This window comes from Cervus elaphus, chromosome 15 (assembly GCF_910594005.1).
Source record: "Cervus elaphus chromosome 15, mCerEla1.1, whole genome shotgun sequence".
Taxonomy (NCBI): domain Eukaryota; kingdom Metazoa; phylum Chordata; class Mammalia; order Artiodactyla; family Cervidae; genus Cervus; species Cervus elaphus.
This window is the reverse complement of record NC_057829.1, coordinates 48,343,212-48,367,963: the sequence shown is the minus strand read 5'-3', so window position 1 is coordinate 48,367,963 and position 24,752 is coordinate 48,343,212. Positions and strand designations below refer to the sequence as shown.

The following is a 24,752-nucleotide window of genomic DNA, read 5'->3' as shown; positions in this document are numbered from 1 at the left end:
GTAGTATAGGTATAAAGAAATCTAGAAGTCACAATATAAACAACATGAGTCAAAGCAAATGTGGACTAGCCAGACTTTAGAGGTGGAGGATGAAATAGAGGAGAAAGGAGACATAGTATTAAGAGGTAATTCAGATAAACTTCAAAGTTAAACTGCAAAGTCAAAACAATCTGGAGTTCAATGATCTTGATTTGATTGCTGGGACTGTAATTTGTAACTCACATGAGATGAAGATGATTTTTATTTCTTTGTTAAGAATCCAGTTACCCTAACAGCCAAAAAGAAATCAAGGTCCATAAAAAATAAAATATATGGCACCTGAGTGAAGGAAGGCTGTTTATAATAGAGCATTACAAAAATGGTATGGATAAATTTAAACAAAGCAGTCATCTTCTGCTTGATTACTATCCTTTGGGCTTGCATGAAAGAAGTAGTGGATGTGAAATATTTTTAAAAGCTCTGAAAGTCTGCCTTACAAGCACTGATTAAAAGAATTGAATACCAAATGTAACCAACAGATTTTCTTTTCATTTATCTGCTACTGAGAATACTATTCTCAGTATTTTCTTATCTCCATCACTTTCAGAAGTTATCTTGCTATGTGTCTATCTATACATATTCATCACTCTGACAGTAGAATCAAGAATAAAAATTCAGATAAGAAAACAAGATGTGCAATTGCTTTATCTTCTAAATATGGGACATACAAAAAATAGACATAAAAAGACAGCTTCTTAGAATCAACAGTAAAACTACCAACAGAGTATCTTTCCTTTTATCCTGATAAGTATAGAGCAACAGAACATACTAATCATTTGGTTTGTAAATATTCTTAATTCTTCTTTCTTCTCCTAAAAGTCAATAACAAAGAGACTGTCTATAAGAAATCCTAGATATACTGTCTAGTAATCATAATCCTGCATATTATTCATACCCTACTCCATTCAGGCAGTAATAATAATAGTCCAAACACATATTTAGAATACTTTTGAAATCACAGCAATTCCTGAGCTGACTCTCCAGGTGAGCCTTACTGTACTCAGACAAATACTTCAAATACAAGGGACACGTTCAGTATTTGACCAAATTCTTTCACCACTACTGTACTTTTACATCTACTGTTCTGAGTAACATCCTAGAGAAGAGGGTCTTGCCACTCTGCATTACTTGATGTATTTCATTGGTCAGAGTAGTCAATTAAAAAAAATCACTGTATTATGTCAAATAATAGGATTCCTAAAGAAGGCAAAATATTTCTTCTGCAAAATCTTATTTTAGTTAAGTTGGGCTTATTTTATTGCAAATTTTTTTCTATTTTGCTATTAATTATGCCAGGGATTGAAGGGATAATAATTTTCTATTATTTTGAGGTATATTTGACTAGAAGAGACAAGCTGAATATATTCAGGGATATGTCTTAATCACACATGTTAATCAACTGTTATTTTAAAGTCTGTATCATTATCAGTGATAAATTAATTGAAAAATATATAAGGGTATCAAAGAGTTTTTTGTTTTCTTTTTTAAAGAAACAATCAGTGGAGTATAAATGTAGATTGGTTGTCATTTAACTTTAAATTTGTTTTACTATATTCAATTAGAAATATGCACTTAGAGCTATACTCATTAAGCATACACATCTGATTTTCTCCTTCTATCAAAACCGAAGAAACGGCTGAGAAATATGAGGCTTTAAAAGATTCCAAATTCTTCAGCACAGCTGTTGACTTTTTTGAACCTTCTGGCAAGAAGCTAAGAATGGAAACATGGCTAAAATAATGAAATGGGATGCTTGTTCCTTGATTTATTTCCTAGACTAAGAAGTAATTAGCTTTCTCAACAACAAAAAAAGCAGCTCACCTCCTTGACTAGATTTTTATTTGTAATTTGAACCTCAAGTCATTCCATTAAGACATTTTACAAAATGTGTTTCCTATTATTCAACTTTCCTAAAAACCAAGGCCTTGAGGATTGTCATTTGCTTTTCATATTTTAACATGTCTGCCCTTCCCTCCTTCCTTCCTTCCTTTCAAGGAGCACTCAAAAGTACATTGACAAAAGAGTCTCTTCAGAGAGAAAAAAAAGAGCTGCAAATAAATTTATTTGCATATCAAAATGCTTTTGTTGTTAAATACTAAATTTTCCTTAGAATATATGAAGGAATAATAGACAGTATTTCTACCATTATTTTATAGTCTCAGACAATATGCAAATTCAATTTAACAGTGTCAACTTTTTAATGACTCCAGTACAGCATTTAAGAAGAGAATAAAGAGCTATGTGTTCTTTTAAAGGAAACTTTCAGTCTCTAAACTTTCTCCCCACTCAGATTTTTAGATACTATGTTTGTCCTGGCATTGGTAAATTCATACTTCCCATAATTTTGTCATTGTGACTGTTGAATTTAGACAAATGTTTCTACATGAGGTCCTTTCAGTGGATCAGCTGCAGCGTACAGTTGCTTCATGATGTTTAGAAAGAAAAATTTTGTTGGATGGCAGAAAAACTAAGTCAATCAAACCTTTGTATTTTGTTGTAAACAACTGATACTTGAAAAAAAGCATCTTATGGTAGACATCTCCATACAAGAGTGTTTTCAACAGAACAAAATAAACACAAGGTAATTGCCAACATACAGATAATGATTGTAAGTTGGATATCAAAACCAAGATTTGACTTATGGTTTTCTTTATGAGGTACAACTCTTGGTTACTGTTGACATGAATCTTAAATGCATAACTTTAATATAAAATAAAATACACTATACCTTATTTGCAGTTCTTGTGCATGGCATTCAGAAATATGACACTGTAAATTCCTGTAAATAAAAAGACATGATGAGTTGAATGCATTTTCAAACTTGAATCTGAACAATGACTTTGTAATTAAGGAATATTGAACTATCAAATATTTCACTACAAATCTGATACAGATGTAATTTTATAAATTGCCTTATATGTTCTTACAGACAACAAAACTACAATGTGTGCCCATACCATTAAAAAATATTATTTCTGATAATCTATTATACTAAAATCTTCAAGTGATTTTCGATCCAGACACCAGATCATTTTGAAAGCTAATTCTTCTGATTTCACAAGAAATATGGACATAATGCATACCCAAGCATGTTGTGGTTAGGATTAATAAACAAGATGTTTTAAATAAACTGGGCAATAAATATGTTTAAATATATATATTAGATACATATGTAATGCTTCAAAGTTAGGAATGAGTTTAGAGAAACACTTCCTTCTTTTTATACATATACTCAATATATTCATTTACTCAAAAATGCAAAAGTAGTACATTTCACTCTACAATAAATTAGCCCTTTCAGAGAAAATAAAAATAAAGTTATGGCAAAATAATCAATGCATTAATGATTTATTTAGCATTATATCACATTTTGAAAAAAATAATATTTATTGTGTTGGTATTGAGACAAGAGTTAATATTTGGGGCTTGTAACTAAGTTATCATCTAAACCTATGTTAAAATATATTGTCTTTAAACTTGTCAGGTTTTATTTTTTAGCAACTCTTTATCTCTAAGTGAGGGAGACTGTAGAAGTAAAATACCTAATTCAGTACCTAGAACAATAGAGACTGATAAATATAAGAATTTTTTTTTTAAAGTTTCTAGGAAAACAGAATTAATAGTTACTATCTTCAATGTGTAAAGTGTATATTTATAAATATAGAATAATTTTATAAATATATCTTAGTATATGTGTGTGTTAGTTTCTTAGTCATGTCCAGTTTTTTGCAATCCCATGGACTGTAGCCTGCTAGGCTCCTCTGTCCATGGAATTATCCAGGCAAGAATACTGGAGTGGGTTGCCATTCCCTTCCCCAAGGGATCTTCTTGATCCAGTTAGCATAATATGGGGCTTCCCAGGTGGGAAGGGGTGAAGATGATGGTAGTAGTAAAGAACCCACCTGCCAATGCAGGAGACTAGGAGATGTGGGTTCAATCCCTGAGTTGGGAAGATCCCCTGGAGGAGTGCGTGGTAACCCACTCCAGAATTCTTGCCTGGAGAATCCCCATGGACAGAGGAGCCTGGTGGGATACAGTCCCTGGGGTCCCAAAGAGTCAGACATGACTGAACGACTAAGCACATGCATAGTATGATATACAATATATAGTATATCTTTAGTATATAGATAATATATAGCATAAGATACCCGGGTAATTTTAAAACTAACCATTGCTTTAACATAACACATTCACTTTTTCTTTAGTGTGGAATGATAAATTAAAAGTAGATCCAGATATATTTGTAAATGTTAAGTGCTTTAAGTTAAAAAAAAAATCACATATAATGAGTAAGAAGAGACACACAATCGCAGATATGGAAGACCCAAAGGCACACAATCACAGATGCAGAAAGAAATGCAGAGCTCATGAACACTGAATCCAACATCTTAGGGATCTAAAATGATGCACTGTAAGACACTGTACTGTTTAAGGTCATGCAGCACATTTGCACAGGACTGAAAATAGGACCCATCAAAAAAAGAATCACTGCCACACACTAAAAAATTACATGAAAAGACATTCAACTGTATGAAGTTCCTATAAATAATTCACTTGCTGGACTTAGGAGAATATTTATTTGTAGAAATCAGATGAATATAAAGTGAATATAAGTTATGTCCTAACATGCTAAGATGCTGCAAAGAGCTGATGTTTAAATCTTTCCCCCTTAAGATGCTTTTAGTATAGTGGTTTTTAGTTTAATATTTTCCAACTTTATTACTCATCACAAGGATACAAAAATGAATGTTTATCTATGATTCAATGGTGCTAACTTTGTTTCTCAGTTGCAACTAAGAAGGAGAAATATATTAAGTTTAAAAATATATCACTGCGATTTTTTTTTTTAGCTCATGATTGGAGACAATTTATTATCTATTTATACTTGTTTTATAAATTTTTATTGTGACATATATTTCAAATATGTATTGTATTGGAAATAGAGAAATTTCAGTTTCTTAAGATTTTTGGTTTGTTGATCACCGTTTAAAAGTTTTAATTATTCATTATATATATATATATATATAATTTTTTGCTGGTGTAATTGGCATTTTTCTAGGCACCTGGACCGTATCAGTACATAAATTACTAAACTCTTTTATTCTGGCAATTACAATATAGAAACACACAGAAAATAATAAATTCACAATAAGCATAAAACCAAGTAAATCATATATGATATTAGAAAGTGGTAACTTCAAGGGTGAAAATGGTCAGGGTAAGAAAAGGGATTTGTGAGTAGGGTGGCATCAGCTTATGATATTGCATAGGTAAACCAAAGGGAAATTTAAAGAAAGTCTTAAATAACATTTGTCTAATTTATGTAGAACATATGATCATGTTTATTAGTTTTTGATTAAGGCACTATCAAAATTAGTGAAAAAGATTAAATTTGCTTGGATTTCAAAAAGAAAAATTAATTTTGTTTCATTACTTTTGCACATAAAAATATCCCTGTACGTTGTACTTTACAGACTTCCAAAGGATCGCCTTTGGCTTTAAAAACATGGCCATCACTTTTTGTTTTTGTAACATAGACATATTAGCAAGATATATCCCCATATCCTTTAACAAAAAAAAAGGAAATATGAAAATGGATAACGTGACCACAGTAAGTTTCTCTATGTATCCGGTTCACCGCTGTATAAAAACTGAGTAAAAGTTAAGTTTAAGTGCCTCAGTCCATGTCTCAGTCTCAGTGTAGAAAAGTTCCCTTCACAAAACATTTTGTTTTCCGGAAAAAAAAAGCTAAACTGTTTTAACCACTCCGCTTAGCTTGTAATGAGGAAATTACGATGGTATATGCCATCAGGTAATATTCTACTTGCTCTGTTGTTCAGTCACTCAGTTATGTCTGACTCTTTGTGACCCCATGGACTGCAGCATGCCAGGCTTCCCTGTCCTTCACTATCTGCTGGAGTTTGCTCAAACTCATGTCTATTGAGTTGATGATGCTATCCAGCCATCTCATCCTCTGTCATCTCTTCTCCTGCCCTCAGATTTTCCCAGCATCAGGGTCTTTTCCGCTGAGTTAGCTCTTCACATCAGTTGGCCAAAGTATTGGATATTCAGCTTCAGCATCAGTCCTTCCAATGAATATCCAGGGGTGATCTCTTTTAGGATTGATTGGTTTGATTTCCTTGCTCTCCAAGGGACTCTTAGAGTCTTCTCCAGCACCACAGTTCAAAAGCATCAATTTTTCAGTGCTCAGCCTTCCTTATGGTCCAAATTTCACATCCATACATGAACTACCAGAAAAACCACAGCACTGATGATACAGACCTTTGTTAGCAAGGTGATGTCTCTGCTAGTTAATACACTGTCTAGGGTTGTCACAGCTTTTCTTCCAGTTCACTTCCTGGGGCGGGAAGAGGCCCTGGAGAAAGGATGGGCTATTCACTCCAGTATTCTTGGGCTTCCCTGTGGCTCATACAGTAAAGAACCCATCTGTATGCGGGAGACCTGGGTTTGATCCCTGGGTTAGATAGATCCCCTGGAGGAGGCATGGCAACCCACTCCAGTGTTCTTTCCTGGAGAAGCCCCATGGACGCAGGAGCCTGGTGGGCTACAGTTCATGGGGTCGCAAAGAGTTGGACATGACTAAGTGACTAAGCACATAAGCACATTCTTCTAAGGAGCAAGTGGCTTTTAATTTCATAGCAGGGATTAATAGTTAAAAAACACAGCAATAGATTTTGGCATCCACTAAGATATTATTTGTGCTCTAGGTCTTTTTATTATAACCATCAGGTACATATATAAAAAAGAACAAAATAAAAGCAAAGTTAAATTTTTATTGAATTGTTTAATGTAAAAATTTCATTGTATAGTCTCATCTCTAGAAAAGGAAACATCTGCCAGTGCAAGAGATGCGGGTTGGATACCTGTGTCCAAAATATCCCTGGAGAAGGAAATGACAACCCACTCCAGGTATTCTTACCTGGGAAATTCCATGGAGGAGCCTGGCAGGCTACAGTCCATAGGGTTGCAAAAGTCAGACATGATTTAGCAATCAAACAACAGCAACTCATCTATTAGTATTAAGTGTCTATGAAATATCTCTGGTTCTGTTTTTGAATCTAGATTTTGGTGTTTATAAGAGAGATAATTTCATCATCTAATGATAACATTCACACCAATAATCTGATTTATTCAAGAATGTATATTATAATACAGTATCATTCCCTCACATTTCAGCAATGAACACAAACATATTTTGTGAATGCAAAATCTAAAAGAGTCCTTCTTCCTTAAATGTTATGTTTTTTTCCAAATCCGTAAGTTATTATAATTTACCTGACACCTACATTGAAGCATTTACAAAGTTTTATATGACTGATACTATTACTCTTGCTTCTGCAGGAAAATCTCACTGAAAAATGACTTGATAATAATTGTCAAATACACAGTTGAGCTACTTATTACCTTTTCTATTAAACTGGTTTGAGCCAGTAAGAGTGAATATTTATAGTCATTTCTTTTACATTTATTATACACATAATTGAAAGTTCCAGGACTAAATTATGTAAAGCTTACTTAGGAAACATTTAATTATTCTGAGAAAGAATAATGATTAGTTTCTTCTCAGTAATAAGTTATAATTTTATAACTGTACCTGAAGATCTTCAAGGTAAATATTTATTAATAAAATTTACCAGATATCCATATTAATAAATACAGAAAATTATTTTGCAAAGCAAAATACTGCACATACTCCAAAAAGCTGATAAAATCCCAGCCACAAAGTCACCAACAGTTTAATGTAACAGTAACATACAAAAAAAAAAATGCTTCTCTCATTTATAACTCAGAAGTAGATTGCTTTATATCTTAATATTGAGTTTCTAGACTTAATCAATAAGCTTCAAATCTACTCTCATATATCATCATGTAGGGTAAGAAAAACAAATGTGGATGCAGGCTTCTTGATCTTATCTGAAGGAGCTGATACAGCGGCACTGCAAACCATGAGTTGCAACACTTTTATAGTAAAATGTCAAATGCCATTACTGGGGCAGTTTCCCAGTCTCCCAAAGGGCTATGATTTCCTATTAATATATAACATCTCAAGTTTTTTTTGCATGCCTGAGCTCAGCTGTACTTTATTATTATTTATTTCCATAAATAGAGAAGAGAGAGGGAAAGAGCTTGAACTTTAAATCAACCACGGAGGCACACTTCTGGATGCACATTTTTGAGTAGTCATTCACCTTCCTGCACTTGGGTAAACTATTTCACCTCCTTGAGTGGAAGATCCCTTTGTCCACATTAAGGGGGTTATCTTTGCAACACATGTAGTACAGAGCCTGGCTCACTCAACAAATAACAACTTATATCTCTTATCTTTCAAATTATACTTTGCTTTCTTGTTGACAAAATATTTTTACATAAATATCTTCATAGACCTTTCCTTACTCATATGCAGGAAAAAACTGTCCTTCCCAAAGATATTAGTGGGTAGAAGAGAGCAAAAGCAGTGGGTATCATGGCAAGAAAATGAACACTACAGTGTATCTTGGATGGGAAGGGACTACATCATCAAACAACTGATGATGTGACCCTTCTGAAAGTAAAATGTCAAATTCTATCATTTTCCAAGTGTTTAGTTTGTCGCAAGGCATTACTCATTACCTCTATGTAAGTTGAAGCTAATGTCTTCATTAGTTAACGAAAATGTATAGAATTCATGACCATTCAGACTTCCAAACAAATCAGCTAAGATTGTAATGATCTGCTTGTTTTCCCCCTACAGGTTTCTCTGAATAGGCTAAATAAGGTACTGTTACTGCAAAAGCAAAAATGAAATCTAAAATATAAAAGTAATAAAATACTAAACAGAGTTTGTACAAAGTCTGGTGGCATAAACACAATATTATGTGACTCCATATTTTATTTGTTTCAGCAGTTATTTGAACAACATGGCTCATTTGCCAAATGATATGAAAAACTTGGTTCTTATCACGATGTTAATAAAACCAAAGACCACCAAAATAGCACATATAATTGGCAATAACAGAGTCATTTATTCTCAGTATACTTTAGCCAATCAAACAGAATTACTATTATGGTTCAAGTAATAATCTCCTTTTATAAAACATGTTTTATCTGGTTTTATTTATGATGCTATTCTATTTGTTTGAACAAGCAATTGAATCACTCAGTTATCACTTTTATCTTTTTGATATATGCCAAGGAAGTAATTTCATGCTCTGAAGTTAAAGTCAAAACAAGACTCAAATTCTTGCCCTTTGGTTTTTTTTCCTTCCTCTTTTAAACTCAAGTTTATAAAATTAATAGATGTTCTGCAAAGGAGGTCTATTTTATAATTATTATATTTTAAATCATAAAGCAGAAAGAAATTCTGAAAAAATTGATTTCTACCCTTTCATGTAAGGTTTTACTTTGGACAATGCATCCAATAGAATTTTATATTCCATTGGAAGAAAAAAAGAGAAGGAGATACTACTTAATTACTTGTATCTTTGATTGTAGTAGCCGCAAATTTATTTTCATATTTATTCTAAATAATTCCCCTCCTAAATTAACATGGTTTAGGTTTAATGATATGGCAAATTAAAAGAAATCACAGATTGAAACAACACCTACTTAATGGGGTGTCAGAAAAGTTTCATAACTATTCCAATTATATGTAACATCTCTGAAGCTATATTTACAATGATATATCTGTACAACAGCATAATGGATAAGAACATACAGAGATAGGTCTCTGTCCTACTCCATTGTAAAAACAGGCCAAGGCACTTACCTTTAATAGTTTTAAATAGTTAAAAATTAAAAAATCAATAAACACAAACCACCAATCAGGCAAATGAAAAGAAAAAAAAAAAAAAACAGCAACTGATTTTCTAGGAATTCTCTCATTGGGCACAATAAAGGACAAAAATGGTATGGATTTAACAGAAACAGATGATATTAAGAAGAGGTGGCCAGAATATGCAGAAGAAATATATAAAAAAGATCTTAATAACCCAGATAACCACAATGGTGTGATCACTCACCTAGAGCCAGACATCCTGGAATGTGAAGTCAAGTGGGCCTTAGGAAGCATCACTATGAACAAAGCTAGTGGAGGTGATGGAATTCCAGCTGAGCTATTTCAAATCCTAAAAGATGATGCTGTGAAAGTGCTGCATCCAATATGCCAGCAAATTTGGCATACTCAGCAGTGGTCACAGGACTGGAAAAGGTCAGTTTTCATTTCAGTCGCAAAGAAGGGCAATGCCAAAGAATGTTCAAACTACAGCACAATTGCACTCATTTCACATGCTAGCAAAGTAATGCTCAAAATTTTCCAAGCTAGGCTTCAACAGTACGTTTATCGAGAATTTCCAGATGTTCAAGTTGGATTTAGAAAAAGGAGTGGAAGCAGAGACAAATTGCCAAGATCCATTGGTTCATAGAAAAAGGAAGAGAATTCCGGGGGTGGGGGGGGGGCGGCGATGGGGGGGAAACCTTCTTTGCTTCATTGATTATGCTAAATTAAATCCTTTATGTGGATCACAACTAACTGGAAAATTCTTAAACGATGGGAATACCAGACCACCCTACCTGCCTCTTGAGAAACCTCTATGCAGGTCATGAAGCTGCAGTTTAGAACCAGACTTGGAACAGACTGGTTCCAAATTGGGAAAGGAGTACATCAAGGCTGTCACCCTGCTTATTTAACTTATACGTGGAGTATGTCATGTGAAATGCCAGGCTGGATGAAGCACAAACTGGAATCAAGATTGCCAGGAGAAATATCAATAACCTCAGACACGCAGATGACACCACCCTTATGGCAGAAAACAAAGAGAAACTAAAGACCCTCTTGAAGGTGAAAGAGGAGAGTGAAAAAGCTGGTTTAAAACTCAACATTCAGAAAACTAAGATCATGGCATACAGTTCCATCCCTTTATGGCAAATAGATGGTGAAACAATGGAAACAGTGAGAGATTTTATTTTCTTGGGCTCCAAAATCACTGCAGATGGTGACAGCAGCCATGAAACTAACAACAACAACAACAACAACAAAACACTTGCTCCTTGGAAGAAAAGCTATGACAAAGCTAGACAGCATATTAAAAATCAGAGACATCACTTTGCCGACAAAGGTCTGCATAGTTAAAGCTATGGTTTTTCCAGTGGTTATATATGGATGTGAGAGTTGGACCATACAGAAAGCTGAGCACCATAGAATTGATGCTTTTGAACCGGGGTGTTGGAAAAGATTCTTGAGAGTTCCTTGGACTGCAAGATCAAACCAGTCAATCCTAAAGGAAACTGTTTCAGAATATTCACTGGAAAGACTGATGCAGACCTGAAGCTCCAATACTTTGGCCACCTGATGTGAAGAGTGAACTCATTGGCAAAGACCCTGATGCTGGGAAAGACTGAGGGCAGGAGGAGATGAGGACGTACAGAGGATGAGATGGTTGGATGACAAATCACTGACTCAATGGACAAGAGTTTACACAAACTCTGGATATAGTGAAGGACAGGGAAACCTGGTGTGCTGCAGTCCATGGGGGTGCAAAGAGTCAGACAACTGGGTGACTGAACAATAACAATCATACCACTCCAGTCACATACCACTTTCTTAGCTCTGATAAATGTCTATGTGTCATTTTGTGTATGTGGCTCAAAATGGCAAAAGGTAAACAAAAGAGAAAAACCAAGAAGGTGGATGTAAAGAAAAAAAGAAAGAGGATAAAAATAAAATATGTAGAAAATACATTTATATTTTAAATTAGCTTTTGCTTATTGAATGATTATTATATATTAGACTGTTTGTATTGGAAACAGAAATTGCTAACACCCTTTCAAACTATCTCACAAAAGTTGTTCAAGGTCTCACAGTTAATGAATAAACAACAAAACCTAGATTTGTCCTCTAAGTCCAGGTTCTTTTCTAGGTTGTACACTGTCACATTATAAAGATGTTGACTCACTAAACAGAACAGTACAGAAGTATTTGTTTTTCATTTTCTTCAAGCAAGGATTTAACAAAACAGTTAACATCAGAAGTTTGACACAGGCTTTAATCACTTAAATTCTTTTACCCATTATTTCATCATCATAAACGCATACAAATGATGTTGTATTCCTTTCACAAAAAATGTCTAAAATCAGCATACTCAATGGATTCAGTTGAGAAATTAAGATATGAACACAGCTAATGCAGTTTCCAAACATGTTACCAAAGGAAAAAATATGTACTTTTATAAATTCTTCCACATAATCCTTCATTTCTAATGCAACAAGTTAATTAGTTGATTTCGGGGTCATTTCTAAGGTTAGCAATGGTTCAAACAATATCAGATTACTTGCAAACACAAATGCCAGGTCCTAGGACAGTTACAGGAAATCTGAGAAGGCAAGGCTTTTCAAGGAAACTAGGTCACGAAAGAGATTATTGCTTTAATCCTTAGAAAACTGGATAGAGTTGTCTTTTCCTGTATGAATATGAACCTCAATTAAACACTATAGGAAGGAATAAGGGTGGCAATCTGGCTCAAACAAAGCTTTTCTGTTAAAACTATGATGTATGCGTATCATGAATACAGAGTTTGCTTCATTTTCACATTTCATTTTGAATATAATAAGCCACTTTTAATGGAAGAGATTAACAGATTACTTTCTAAATATGCTCAGATTTACTTTCTAAATATACTCAGATTAAGCTAATTTGGTTAATCCCATTCTGTTTCACATGTAGTATCAACGTACAGTTCAGAGGTTTACACAGAGGGAAGTCTCTAAAAAAGACAGAAATATGAGAGGCAACATCTTTTTCTTAACCATAAGGTTAGACTAAGCTTCCACCAGCATAAACTACCAAAGAATTAACCTGATATCCCATAAGCAACAGGAGATAGAAATTGAAAGCTAGTGGTACAGTATCAGATATCAAAGAGAATCCAATGTCTAATTTGTTATTAAATATTGCCAGATTGTTAGCTACATCAGTGCCAGATTATTAGCTACATCACTGAAAATCTGTACAAGAATTATCAACAGTGGGAAACCTAGAGGTCTATACTTTCCAGACATGCTTTTAAGATTACAACTCTGTCTAGAGGGGGCAGAAATTGATTAGATCATTTCCTTTCCACCTTAGTTTCAACTGCAACAATTGAAATATATTTACATTCTAAAAGTGATAGTACTTTTATCAAGATCAAGTTAAAGTAAATAAGCAAATACATGTCTATACAAATGCATATATACACACATAAAACACCACCACCACCACATAAAACTGAGATCAAAGATTTAGTTTTATTTTGACATTTTCTTGGCTTAATTTCAGAATTAAGATTCCTGGGGTTTTGTGAGAATTGTCAGAGATACTGTACGTAAAATATTTAGCATGGTGATAGGCCCTTAACTAATTCTCAAAAATGATCTTACTTCATCATCTGCTTATCAGTTTGCTTGGAAAATAACTTGGAGAGTTAGAATACAAGACAGTTTTGAAAATACAGAAGATAAAGATCATTGGTTTATTAAGATATGCTCTGGTATCATATAATACTAGACAGCAAGTATGTAGTAATCAATAACTTTACATAGAATAATATGCTACTAGATTTTTTTTTTCCTTTGGAGGACAAAATATTCTCTTTGTGCATATACAAAGGAAAATTTCAAATGCTTATTTTTCTTTTTGCTGAGAAATGTTCAAAAATCCCACCATTAACCCCTCCCTCTGTGAAGCAGCAGCTTGGATATTGGTTATATTTTCAGTAAAGCATGTGGTAAGTTATAGGAATATCTGTTTCCTCATAAAATTCTTAGGTATTAAGGTGCAGAGGGCATGACCTAATAATCTCTGTCTCCTGAGAACCTGCCATATCACCTGGAAAATAGCAAGTTTCCAATAAATATGAGTACAATTGCAATATACAAGCCACAAATCTACCGGATCCACTGGGGACTGTGTAGCTTTTCGTGTCCTGCTTTCTATTTTTTTTTTAATGCCTTGCTTTTTATAGGTACATCACTCTGTATTCCTTTTCCATGGCACAAGGCACAGAAGAAAGAGAAAAGATGACTATTTCCCATGTGCGTACACTGATATAGCATCAGTTGCTCAATTATAACATGAGTAATATTTTTCTCTGTGTAAATTAGGATATAATTAACAAACAGAAAACACAACATGTATTAGAATAATTATTATAGAACATGCTAAATATATTCTGCATATATTCCAAGTATGTTTCCAAAAGAATAACTCTTAAACTCTCTGATTTTCATTGTATAGATACAAATGTCTTTTTCCTTTTACTTACATTCTTTGAAATATATTGAGAACAAAATTAAAGAAGAAGCAACCCTTCCTCCACACACACTAAATTCCCAAACTCCAAACTCTTTTTAAAAAAGTATTTACTTTTTTAATTGAAGAATAATTACTTTACAGAATTCTGCTGGTTTCTGCCAAACAGCCATAGGTCAATTATTACCACAATGCATTGTCATATCATAAAGACCTCAGATACAAATACAATCTTTTTTCAAAGTCTTTACTTTTATTTTCACTATCTGGTCTATTGGTTTCTGCCGTTTGGTGCATATGAACACTCACCGTTGTCTTGGTGGTGGTTGTTATTATTATTAAGACCCCTTGGGACCACTTGCTTCCTTGGAATCAGTGCCCCTAGAGAAAATATGAAGTCAACACCTGTTGCTCCCCAAACTGTCGCTACTCAAACAATTGCATGTATTCAATATCATGAAATAGTATGATTCAGGTACAACTGCTTTTTGTACTGTACACATTGTTCAAAATTCAGAATGAGATAATTTTCAAGACTTAATGAGGAATTTGTATATCCATATCACACTCTATGAGAGTGGGCTTTCTCAATGAAAGGCAGGGCAACCAAGAGCTAGCCTCATGAAGTGAAAGACCCTGCATCCTCTTTCTAGAGAAGCCTGCTGTAGCACTGCCGGGATTCTCTGACAGAACTACTTTCTCCCTGCCCGAGAGAGGTAGATTCAGAATTTCTCAACAATCCAAAGCTACTAAGAAATCCATACTGCCTGCCTCTGTCATCAGTATCATCCCCACTACACTAAGTGTGGAGAGTTCTATCTTCTTGGGAAAAGTCTTTGATTCACTTTTCATTTACTGCAGCTCTTAAGGTCAGGAGAAAGTGACATTTTAAGTATCGTTTATATTCCTTGTATTTATGTATATAGATTCTCTGCTTAAATAGCTTGTTTGCTTAGAAAAATAAGAAATTATTCTTAGTTTCATCACTGAAAGCAGTAAATTACTCTTTGATCACACTAAAACAGATGTCACATTTGACAATCCATTTTGACCTTCAAGATTAAGGTCAGTACTTTATGTGCTTCTTGTGCACCTTATATTAGCCCAGAGAATCTAACCAAAATAAAAATTTAGCTGACTCTACCTCCATTTTGGACTTCCCTGATAGCTCAGAGGTTAAAGCGTCTGCCTGCAATGCAGGAGACCTGGGTTCGATCCCTGGGTTGGGAAGATCCCCTGGAGAAGGAAATGGCAACTCACTCCAGTATTCTTGCCTGGAGAATCCCACGGACGGAGGAGCCTGGGGGGCTACAGTCCACGGGATCCCAAAGAGTTGGACACGACTGAGCGACTTCACCTCCATTTTACTAAAACCCTCTTGATAGTAGGTACCATGTTAATTTTTTGCTGATTTTATTCTCAGTTTCTCACATAGGACATGCAAAAGGAGTGCTCTTTATTAAATTTTTATTGAATGAGTAAATGAATAAACTATTAACTATATTGAAGATAGGAAGTAACAAACAAGAAAATAGTAAAAGAAAGAAAATATTCTTGGAGATCATTCTCAGTAGTAAATGTGGTTGAATTATGTGAGCAAGGTTCACCAACTTTGTAGTCCAGGGACAAGTGGAACTGGTCAGCACATATACATTACTACAGGGTGAATTAGCCAGTCAGAAAGAAGGAAACACAAAGATTTGACAGCACTATTTACAATAGCTAGAAAATGGAAGCAACAGATGAATGGATAAAGAAGCTGTGATGCATACACACAATGAAATCCTACTCAGCCATAAAAAGGAACACATTTGAATCTATTCTAATGAGGTGGTTGAAACTAGAGCCTATTATACAGAGTGAGTTAAGTCAGAAAGAGAAATATAAATATTTCATATTGACACACATATATGGAATCTAAAGAGATGGCACTGATGAATTTATTTTCAGGGAGGCAAAAGAGAAACAGACATAGAGAACCGATCTATGGACATGGGGGAGGAGAAGAGGGAGACGGGGAGATGTATGGAGAGTGTAATATAGAAATTTACAATACCATATGTAAAATAAACAGCCAATGAGAATTTGTTGTATGAATTAGGGACCTCAAACAGGGGCTCTGTGACAGGCTGAAGGGTGTGGTGGGGACGGAGATGGGAGGGAGGCCCGGGAGGGAGGGGACATCATGTACCTATGGCTGATTCTTGTTGATGTACGGCAGAAAAACACAAAATTCTTTAAGCAATCACCCTTCAATTAAAAAATTAAAAAAAAAAAAAAACAACTTGACAGCAGTAGTTGAGTGACATGAAATGAAAAAAAAAATGAAAATGTGTATCAAGGAAGAATGAAATAAAGCATCTGCTTTATTTTTAGTACATTTAATTATAAGTCTATATTTTTCACTTTTCCATTATTTTCTTCTAGGCAGCTCCATCCTGAGGCATATCATTCAGACTTTAAAGTACAGTTCTACTGGATAAGCACATATTTTGTAAAAGAACCACATAGCTCACGATGGTTACTTCTGGAGGAAGAGGCAAATTTTCTAATGACAACAGCCAGAGATAAGAAAAAGCAAGACAATATCCCACAAGCTGAAGTTCAATTAAGGTTTTAGTATATTGAGTAAGTGAGATCTCAAAAAAAGATTAGAGACAGTATTTGTACTGAAGAATATCCACAAGCCAATAAAATATAAAAATAAATTTAAAAGTTTAATTCAAATACAGTAAATCAAAGCACCATATCTAGAGGGAGACAGAGTGAAAATTTCTAGTTTCTTTATTATAATACTTAAATTTAATAAGAATGTAATTAAAACAAACTTTAAACCTTTTACAAAATTTGTCAGATTTTAGTCTGGTAATCATCCAAAGATCTTTAACTAGCAAACAATGATTTTTAAAAATTATTATTAATTAACTTAATGCAGGATGTGAAGAGAGCATGTGATGTATTGACTCTAAGTTTTAAAAATATTAATTTCTTTTCATTTATGTCCAGGCCTTTTTGAATTCCTGTTTTGTCTGCCATGATCCACTTAATAACGTTGTATGGCACTAAAATTTTAAGGGTTTTCATGCTAATATGCTTAAACATTATAACAGAAATGCTATATTAGTTAAATTATCTATCTAACAATGGATTTGAAAAGTTGAATTACATTATATGCCTTAAACACAGACAATCTTATTTGTCTATTGTATCTCAATAAAGCTATAAAGCTGGGGTAGGGGGATATAACAACCACAACAATAACAACAAAAATTCCAACCAGTTTTCAAAAACAAAACACAACAAATAGTGCCATGCTGAGATTGAAATCTGAAACAATAGAAAAATAATATAGTCATCTCTTTGTTTAAAATGTGATAATTAACTCATTGTGGATATTCTGCATTGACTTTGATTTTTAAAATACTGCATTAAATATCATTTTTTAAAAAAGGGTCTCTTCCATATTATTTATAAAAAGAGAATTATGTCTTACAGAAGACAATAAACTTGATTCAGTAAGTTTAGTGATGCAAAAAAAAAAAATGTCTGCCCTTTGTTATCATTGAAAAATGTGTCCACTTTGAGGAGATTAAGGTTATTAGATGGTTTTCTAGTACACGAAGAATGGAGTGAGAGGAATTGTTATGTATGCAAACTTAAAAATCTAATTCTATCTAGCATCTAAACTTACCTGTCTGCACACTATTTCCTTCCCATTATTTGAATACATTTAATTCTAACTCCTAACTGAGGATTAGACCACATTTGAGACTGAGCACTGGGCTTCCCTGGTAGCTCAGATGGTAAAGAATCTGCCTGCAATACAGGGAACCCTGGTTCAATTCATGTGTCTGGAAGATCCCCAAGAGAGGGGATAGGCTACCCACTCCAGTTTTCTTGGGCTTCCTTGGTGGCTCAGATGGTAAAGAATCCACTTGCAATGGGGGAGATCTGGGTTTGATCCCTGAGCTGGAAAGATCCCCTGGAGGAGGGCATGGCAACCCACTCCAGTATTCTTTCTTGGAGTATCCCCGTGGACAGAGGAGCCTGGTGGGCTATGTTCCATGGGGTCACAAAGAGTCAGACATGATGAACAGCTAAACACAGCACAGCATTTCTGTGTTGTAAGTTTCTATTTTGGTTTTGTATTTGTTTCGGGGGGGTGGTGGTGGTGACTGTGAAGGTGGATGTGGGTAAGAGACAGAGAGAGCCAGCCAGCCAGAAGAGAGAAGAGAGAATGAGAGAAAGTGTGTACCTAGATAAAGAATTCAGGCTACATCAACCTAGAACTGAGCTGACACAGACATATGAGCTTAAAAAAAATGCTTATCATTGTATAGAGCTGAAATTTTTCTGCTATTATATGATCTGTTATTAAAATGATTATTTTTTCTGTTATTAAAAAATCAGGTTAGATGAGTAGAGACGTTGATAAGCTTCCTACCTTTGATAAGCCTTTTAATATAGAGAGAGTTCATCAGATTACTTTTGAATGATCTTGTAACCATCAGTAGGAAGCCCTATGTTCTAATTAAGCATTTGGAGGAAAAAATATGGCAGTTAAAGATCCATAAAAATAGTCTTGAATGTCAAATGCTGTGCAGGGGATGAGATTTACTGTAGACCCTGCCTTAATTTTGTCTAATGAACCCTGCTTATAATTATTTTCTGTATTTCATCATCCTTAAATTGACTATCTCAATTAGACAACTCTATAATCACATTGCCCTGAGGTAGAAGAGAGTGGGAGAAATGCAAATTATGGGAAACAGAGGATGTGTACCTCCATCTTTTGTAATAGTTTTATATTCAACAACCAGAAATTAATGGAGAAAAGTGAGGGGGTGGGAGCCTCATGCTGTTCACAGCAGCCCTAAATTAGGCAATGAGAATAAAATTTATTAAATACCACATGATCCATGTCTGTTCTCTGAAGCACTTACATCATCTTTCTTCCACTAATTACAGTTAAGAGTATATTCAGAAACTTTGGAGCATTCTACTTGTTTATGAAACCTTCCAAACTACTGAGTAGAACATCTGATTTATAGAAAACGCGTGTGATAATATGAATTAGTGTCACAGTGCTAGGCCCTATCATTGGCACATTTGGGAAATCCAAAATATTAAATTACATGGAAAATTTATTTCTCCCTGAAAGTTCATTGTGTATAAAATTTCCTCTCACTGAATTGATACAAAGGTTATCAATTTCTATTAAAATTTTATCTATATACCTTCTGACTATAAAATATATTGCAAGAAATAGTAGCTTTTAGAGCAGAAACTCAAAGTTAGTAATGAACTATACTAGAAAATCTATGTGGTGGAATTAAAGAGATTGACGTCATCTACTTTTAAAAGATATTTATTGCTTTGATTATTTTACTATGATGCCACACTTGAAAATATTTATGTTGAAGAGACAAGAATTTTTATTTTACTCCCATCTGAGCCAATCATATGGTAAAAAGTAGCAATTCAATCTGAGAGTTCCTTAATACAGCTATACCATAAAGATCAAAGTTGCTTATTTTTCATGGAGCTTCTTAAGAGTAAGAATGTATATGGAATAGTGAGTCTTACTCTGGAGACTGAGTTATTCACTGTAAGACCTCTAAGAAATGGATTAAACCTATCTGAACATCAGTTCTTCTTTGATAAATGACAAAAACTAGGCTTACATCATATATCTATGCTGAATGTCACATTAGAAAAATATATGAAGTATTACTATCTATGAAAAAATTCATAGAATAGTCAGATTTTCCCAAATTTTGAGGGATAACTAAAACTCCTAAAATCTCAGGGACTTATGACAACAAAAAATTGTTATTCATGATACTTGTTGACAGATACTGACTGCTGTTTTTTATCATCTGCTGTCTGTCAGGGATCATGCTGAAAGGGTAGTCCTTATTTGGGACATGCCATTCTTGTGGCATAGGAAGAAAAGCAAAGATGGAATCCTATGATGGCTTTCTTGGATATAGCATTTGTCACTTTTAAACCTGTGTCACTGGCCAAAGCAAGATATTTAGGCAGGTGAGATGTCACAATCATGATCATCAAATGATGTGAAACAATTATATAATTTATTATTATTCAATTAAATTAATTCTTATCAATATTGTTAATATAGAATTATGTGTATAAAAAGATGACCAGAATGCTTATTACTCAGGAAAGCATTACATAGAGGAGTAAATTAAACAAATATTTTCCTAAACAGGGTACATGTCTAAGATCTGAAGATACATATAGCATACACTGTGGTTGACTGACCAATACCTCAATTCACAGCTCTAATATTCAGTGAAAATGGTAAGTGCAAGACTTTTTCAGAATTCCTAAGCGAGCCTTTTATTTCCTGGCATAGGCAAGAAACTTTCTTCTTCCAACTCTCTCTCAAATGTGGATTTAACAATAGAAGCTGCAACAGTCATCCTGTATCCATGAAAGAAAAACCAAAAGAATCATGCAAGCTTCAGCTCTGGTATTATTGGGAGACAAATCAGTGCTGGCAGCTAATTCTAGAATATTTAAGGCACTGTAGTTAACATATATAGAGACAGAGATATAGTTTTGTTTTGTTTTTTTTCAGTTAAATCTATTTCTGAAGGATATAATCTAATTTCTAATCTAAATTCTCACCGTAAATGTTGGTCGTGCTGACCCCTTGCAAGTGGGTTGCCATTCCCTTCTCCAGGGGATCTTACCAATCCAGGGATCAAAGCCAGGTCTCCTGCATCGCAGGCAGATACTCCACTGTCTGAGCCACTAGGGAAGCCCATTTAGGTGTATACATATCAACAAACTGTTGTTTATCTTCTCTGAGACTAGTCACATGTAAAACTAGATGTCTTTAGGCATTTTGATTTGTTAATATAACTGATGATTAAAGCATTAGGAATACTTAGAGAAGTAGAGAGAATACTATAAAAACTCTTGACAGGTATTTCCAAATATCTGCAATATTGTCAAAATAATGAAGAATTACTCTGTGTCACTCTATAGAAGAAAATTAGATATTATGCAATAAATCTATCTTAAGTACAAGGAAGAAAAAAATTTAAGAGACACACTCTACATTGAATTGTCTGCTTTGTGAAGTTGAAAGGTACAACCATAAATAATCAAGCAGATACTGGAAAACCAAATATTAGTATTGCAGAAGAACTGATCTCTGGGCTTTTAATAATACTTAATTTGATAACACTTCCAACTCAATATGCAATCCAATCTGTAGTTTTCACACAAAATTGTAAAAAGTTAATTATCAAATTTCTCCACTTTTTCATTTTAATCCATTTACTTTGTCAACCAAGTTTTGTGGATTCAAACTCTTTCAGATATTAATGATTAAATATGTGTAAGAACAAAAACTTTCCAATTGTATGGAATAAAGGGGCCCATGAGACAGAAGAGGGCCTTCACAGATGTGGATCTTGTGAAACTTTGAAATGTTTCTTCTGAGGGAGAGGGGATACCATACACCCATTAATTAAATCATAGGTTACATATAAAGTGAGAAATCATAATGTGTGAAACAGTGAACTCTGGAAAAAGTTAATCTTCCTTGATATATTGGTGGGTGATATTGTTGCAGATGGGTCTGAGACATTTTGAGAAACACCAACCTGTAGGAAATAGTGATCTACTACAGTCTAACAGAATTGTAGACTAGTGTCTACATAAACTATACACCCTGATAGAAATTTTTATACAAACAAAGTGTAATTGGAATTCATTCTGAAAATATATTTCAAGGACAAGATGCTTCAAAATCCAGCAGGAAATGTTCTTCTTTCAGCCAAAATTATCTGCACTATCAATATTTTCCATCCTGAAACACTAAATCAGTCTTCAAGGTATTAGAATCATATATATTAAATACCTAGAGATGACCAATCAACTTTTCATTCATTCTCATTTAACTAAAAACATTTATCCTTTTCCCAAAAGTACACTTACACAATTATGAAAACTAAACATTTTTGAGAAACTTCCTCTATTTTCATATGTTTTGGGTGTATACAGGTGACTATAGTGAAAGTTGAATTCTAGTTCAAATAAGGATAGAGTGTAACGTCACTCCCTTACTGATATCTATGTAAATAGCCATATCTAGTAAATCTATTGCTTTCATTAAGTGATAACAAGTTTCATAGGGTAATTTATTAAAAAGAAAAAAATGGTCTATTTTTTGAAAACCATGGTAGTAATGTATTCGGGGAGAAAAAAAATCATACATTTTCTCTCTCCTTCATTCTGAGGAGCAGAAGTCATCATGTATATTATAAAATCTCAGATTATCTTAGAATTCATATATATATTGTATCTCTTCCAAATATACAGTTGATTTTTAAAAATTCATTGACAGTCTTCAAACTTGCTTTTGCCAAGTCCAAAGAAGATGAAAATTGGTCATCTGAGCTGAATGGGGAGTGCAAACACCCCTGAATTATGCTATTTCCTAAAACTACATAGGGAGTGATTCTTGAGATTTTTCTGGTAGATCATCCTGCTTGTTATCATATAGGTGAATCTCAATAGGATGACTGTGTGACCAGAAGTAATAATCAGAAAAGTATAAAGACTTTAAGCATAAAGTGAGCTTCTTTTCAGTCAAGAGATATTTACAAGATTCATGTTGCCAATGGAAGAGTTATGAACAGAACTGAACAGAAATGAAGCCTATTCTACTAGACAAGGTTAATGTACTTTGTTAAAAATAAGTATGCATTTGATCAGGAGATGTGTAAGGTACAATCAAAAAGTTATACATTCATGCGAGGAAATCCTTTCTGCATTTATTAGGCACACAATATATTAATTTACATGATTTAGGTAGTAATTTCCTTGTTATGAAGACAAGGTACAAAGAAGAATCTACATTCTTGAAACTGTAAGGGTCAACTTGCAAAGAACATAACTGAAGTTTGAACAAATAGGCAAACATTCCTACTAAGAACTTAATGGCAAGGACATCGTTCATTCTTAGATGACTTCATTAAGAGACTCCTTTCTCATACCAATAACATAATGAATAGTAAAACAAACCACACACAAATTTAGCAGGTCATAACCTGAGACCAAGCTCACCTGATTATGTGCCATGCTTACTGTCCCTGTCTGTACTTTGCACTACTAGGTCAAACGCAAAGAACACAGCTCAAGTAAGATAGCTTCTGAGAAGGCTAGAACTATACTTGGTGTCTTGAGTATTCCTGTGTCCAAGCTGGCTCCTAAAGAACAAGGAACATCAGAATTTGGTATGATGAAGAACTAAACATGAGATGTTTTCCCCAATTTTTGAATGATGTAAATTCAAGGCTCCTGTAGAATATCATGGAAATTGGGAATGTTCTATTTCAATGTTGACTGAGTTTTTGTTTTCTCAACAGAATGGTGACCTGGGTTATATTCAAATGGATTAAAAAATATGTGATAAATTTTCACTCCTATGTGTTGGAGGTTTATACCAATATCAATGTCCTTGGTACACATTTCCTTGAGGTTATTATTTATCTGTGGTTTTGGGGGCAAAAACATATTTAAAACTCTCTCACCCATGATAATGATCTTCTCCATTGCTTAACTCAAAAATTTTCACTTCCTCTACACTTTTAAAATTCTGGTTTGTTCATTATTTATATTAAAAGCCATAAGATGACCCCAGGGGGAAAAAAGAGAAGCTATTCAAAATTCATATTTATTTTCAAGACTTTGTAACTTGTAAAGCCTTTAGTCTGAGGCAGTACCATATCTTTCTACCTATTCTACTTCACCTCCTCAAGGCCTTGACCTATTTGTGAGTGGATAACAGTGAAATTATATTACCTGAAATTAAACAGAAAATCAGATATACTGTATCCTTTCATGGGATGTCAAGTAAGAGGAACCAGGAGAAGCTATAGAAAATGGTAGCATAATCTAAACTGTAGGGTTTTTAAGTTGCCTTTAAAGGTATATAATGGAGAACTATTTTGATTGGGGAAAAGAAAACTTCTATAAAGACTTGCAGAATAAATCAACTATACCTCAAATAAAAAATATTTATAGAATGCTATATTTATCAAATAATTTAGAGACAAGATCAATACTTTCATTTAACAAATGAGATATCTGAATTTTAGTATCTTGTGTTTTTTTGGTGGGGAGGGTTATGTGAATGCATGCTCGGGTGTGTCCAACTCTGCGACCCCATGGACTGGAGCTCACCCGCTCTTCTGTCCATGGGATTTCCCAGGCAAGAATATTGGAGTGGGTTGCCATATCCTTCTCCAGAGGATCTTCAAAACCCAGAGATTGAACCTGTGTCACCTGATTGAAAGGTGGATTCTTTTCCACTGAGCCACCTGGGAAGCTCCAGGGAATGTTACATTCTATTATTAATATTTTCATTGAAGTCACTCCGGTGTATTAA

The 24,752-nt window shown here is 34.1% G+C and overlaps 1 protein-coding gene across 1 annotated transcript in view; it reads right to left on the bottom strand.

The window, feature by feature from the left end:
* PCDH15 (protocadherin related 15) overlaps window positions 1-24,752 on the bottom strand; it is a 1,264,171-nt gene that overhangs the window by 1,020,564 nt on the left and 218,855 nt on the right. The window contains exon 2 of the mRNA XM_043926323.1: window positions 2,768-2,818. The gene's annotated coding sequence lies outside the window, so the exon portion shown is untranslated. The remainder of the gene's footprint in view (window positions 1-2,767; window positions 2,819-24,752) is intronic.